This window comes from Ornithorhynchus anatinus, chromosome X5, assembly GCF_004115215.2.
Source record: "Ornithorhynchus anatinus isolate Pmale09 chromosome X5, mOrnAna1.pri.v4, whole genome shotgun sequence".
Lineage (NCBI taxonomy): Eukaryota > Metazoa > Chordata > Mammalia > Monotremata > Ornithorhynchidae > Ornithorhynchus > Ornithorhynchus anatinus.
Window position 1 is genome coordinate 30,723,252 of NC_041753.1, and position 3,416 is coordinate 30,726,667.

The 3,416-nt window shown below is 46.7% G+C and overlaps 1 non-coding gene across 1 annotated transcript; it reads left to right on the top strand.

The window, feature by feature from the left end:
• Positions 1-306: 306 nt before the first annotated feature.
• On the top strand, positions 307-444 carry LOC114808367. Its single transcript, XR_003756213.1, has one exon. It is a non-coding gene; the product is annotated as a small nucleolar RNA SNORA7 (small nucleolar RNA).
• Positions 445-3,416: the final 2,972 nt, after the last annotated feature.

Below are 3,416 nucleotides of genomic sequence, written 5' to 3' on the forward strand. Positions count from 1 at the left end.
AGGTTGAATGGCTCATTGTTGCTGGCCTCTAAGGTGTCTTCTAGACTATAAGCACATTGTGGGCAGGGAACATCTCTGTTATAGTTATATTGTACTCTCCCAAGTGCTTAGTAGAGTAAGCGCTCATTAAGCGCTCATTAAATACGATCGAATGAATGAATGAAAGGAAGGTGAGCAGGGGATGTAGGAGCAGAGGAGAGAGGAGATGGGGGAAGAACCAAGATGACCAGGGGTCCTACATGACCTGTACAAACTTTGGGGCTCCACTTCATCAACCAAAAAATTGTCCCTCCATATCCCAAAGGTCCCCTCTCAGGGTCGCATCTGGAGAGTTTCCAGTACTCTACCAGTCTTGACTGAGAGAGGGAGAGTCAGGCAAAGGCATAGCCATTTCATTCCTAGCTTGGGCAGTGGCTAGCGAGTGGAAGGTAATCTGCTATAAGTCAAAACTCACCTGTGCTGGGCATCAGCAGCACGGGAGAGAATCAAAGGCAGAGACTTAAGTTTACAGTGTGGAAGGAGGCAATGGTAAACAAATTCCATATTTTTACCAAAAAAACCTCTATGGATCCACTACCAGAATGATGGCAGGTGGAGGTGGGGCTTTCTGGAGGAGATAGGTCCATGGTGTCATTATGGGTTGGAGATGACTCAACAGCAAAAGACAAGAAAAGATCCCATAGGTCTTGCTTCGGGCCAGGGTGACGGAAGCCGCTGGGGCAGTGGCAGAGAGCCCAGCACGGGAGAAAGACAGCTGGTAGCCGTGCCGAAAGTATGAATAGAGCCAACAAGACTGCATCTACCCCATCACTACTTCTCCAGTCCCTTCTAACTGCTTCCTATGGGTTTGCACACGCTGCCCAGGCCACAATCCTCCTTAGCCAGAAGTTCCAGGGACCAAGGGCAGGACCGCCGGCCAAGTCGGGAGGCAGTGACATGAGAGATGCAGCCTCACTAATAATAATAATTATGGTATTTGTTTAGTGTTTAAACACTGTACGAAGCGCCGGGGTGGATACAAGCAACTCGTATTAGACACAATCCCTGTCCCACATGGGGTTCACAGTCTCAATCCCCATTTTACAGATGAGGGAACTGAGGCACGGAGAAGTGAAGTGGCTTGTCCAAGGTCACATAGCAGGCAAGTGGCAGAGCTGGGATTAGAAACCATGACCTTCTTACTCCCAGGCCCATGCTCTATCCACTATGCCATGCACTATTTCTCTCCTCTTCCTGCTTAGCTGCTGCTATGGGCCAGCTCTAGCAGAAGTCATCTGGGTGAGTCAATGGTGCTAACTGGTTGGGGATGACAGGGAGCAAGGAGAAGGGAGGAAAGGACGTGTGTTCATGTGTAGGTCACTGTATGTCCTGCCCCTGTTGAAGCCCCACATTTTATCCCACTTCGAATTCCGGAAAGTATGCGGCAGGACTCCTTCTGTCTGCTCCATGGAGTGGGGAACCTCCCTCTCTGTGAGGTGGCCTAGGGAAGGTTGAGTTGTCTGCAGCTGTGTGGACGAAATGCCTATTCAGCCAGGCGGTGTCTTGGCTTAGGCCTAGGCCAGCTGGAGGGGAGAGTCTCTGAGGGAAAGGAGGAAATGTTGGGAATTCCATCTTTCTGCTGGGTTCAAGGGGTCCTTATCACAGCACCCACCTGGGAGAGAGGAGGAAAGAAAAGATACCATTAAATATGAATACCACTTGGAAAAAAAGAAAGATGCAGGCTTAAGACTCAAACAAACAAACAAGAATGTGTCTGGGGTCTTGGAGGAAACCCAGCTGGGATGATTTCTCTGAAGCACATACAAAAATGATGATTTTTCTGAGAACTTCTAATATCAGTCAGGACAATGTAGCCAAATACTCTATTTCTGTTCCAATTTGAGGGACTGGAATCATTCATCTGTTGTCATTATTGCAAAACATTGAAATCTGCCATGAAGGAGTCATATATGGACACGACACAGGAAACAAAACTAAATAGAATCTTGGCAGGGCCACTGACATGGTGCAGGAAGAATAACTCAGTCTAGTTATCCAAACCAGCCCCCATCAAGGAAAGCAAAGGGAAATAAAGCCTAATGATCCCTGGACACAACTCAGATCCTGTCAACAGATGGGTGACTGTCAATTTGTCATTTGGTCAACTGGATTTTCCAGCAGGAATGAAATGAAGGAGCGTGACGAGGCCTCACTGTTTCTTTCTCAAGGAGATTTCTCCCTCACCTAGTGCTCCACCAGCTCAGCCAGCAGTAAGTAGGGTAAGTCACTGTTACAGGATCACTCCGATTATTTTTCCCATGTTTCAGGTTGATACAAGGGAAAGGCCTCCTGGCACGCTTGGTAGAGAAGGTCATTGAGGGAAAGTAGCATTGCCAATCAAAGGAATTTGGGACCAGGACACCAAAGAACCACATGCAACTTGCCTTGCTTTTCAGAAACATTCCAATGCAGGGTTGAGACTAACTGAGGTGGAGAATAACAGGCGAAGAGGCTATGTTCTAATTTAACTGCTGTGGCGAGTCATCAAAATGGAAGAGGTATAGGGCTTCACTTGGGCTAAAGAAATACAAGAAGAAAAGATAGAGCAGGGAAAATGTTCTGTCCCTGGTCCGATAGTCCTCTGCAGGCTTTGCTCTGAGAAAGGCATGGTCGCTATTCTTGGGGATTCTCCCACCCCCAATCCATCTCCTCAGCACTCCCTCCTTCCCCCCTCCTCCCGTGCTATTTTTAGGCACCTGAGCAACCTTGGTGTTTTTTGTGTGTGTGTTTTCATGTGAATTTGCCTGCCAAGGTTCATGAGAGCCATGTCATCTTCCTTCTGCAAAGTCTAAGCTTTCTATGTTATTCCTCTTGTTATTTCATAGCCAGCGGCTTATTTGACTTGTAGTGATGGCTAAATCAGAAGGATTGCAGAAACCACAATGGTTAGAAAGACATGGATTGCTGTGGCACCGACGAGTAAACCTTGCTCCTTAGGTTAAATACTGCTTACATTTTACACCCTGGAATGCTCTGACAATTCAGCTTTTCTCTAACCACTCCAGAGCTCGGAGTAATTCCACTTTGAGACTCTTGTTTCTTGTCACCTAAAGACTACAAGCACCTATAAAAAAAATTCCTAAAGAATGCATTGTTGGCAGTGAGTTTCCACCTCTAGAAGTTTTCTCTCTCTCCCTCTCTCCAATGTCCTCTTTGGTGGGATGGGACTCTTTGGAAAGGATTTCTGACTACTAGAATCAGAGCTCAAGACACCCAACTTGCCAGGCAAAAAGCCAAGTAAGCCTCTGATGTCTGAAGTGAAATGGGATTGATTCCTCTTTACAAACCTGTCCCAAATAATAATAATAATAATGATGGTATTTGTTAAGCATTTACTCTGTGCCAGGCACTGTTCTAAACACTGGGGTAGATACAAG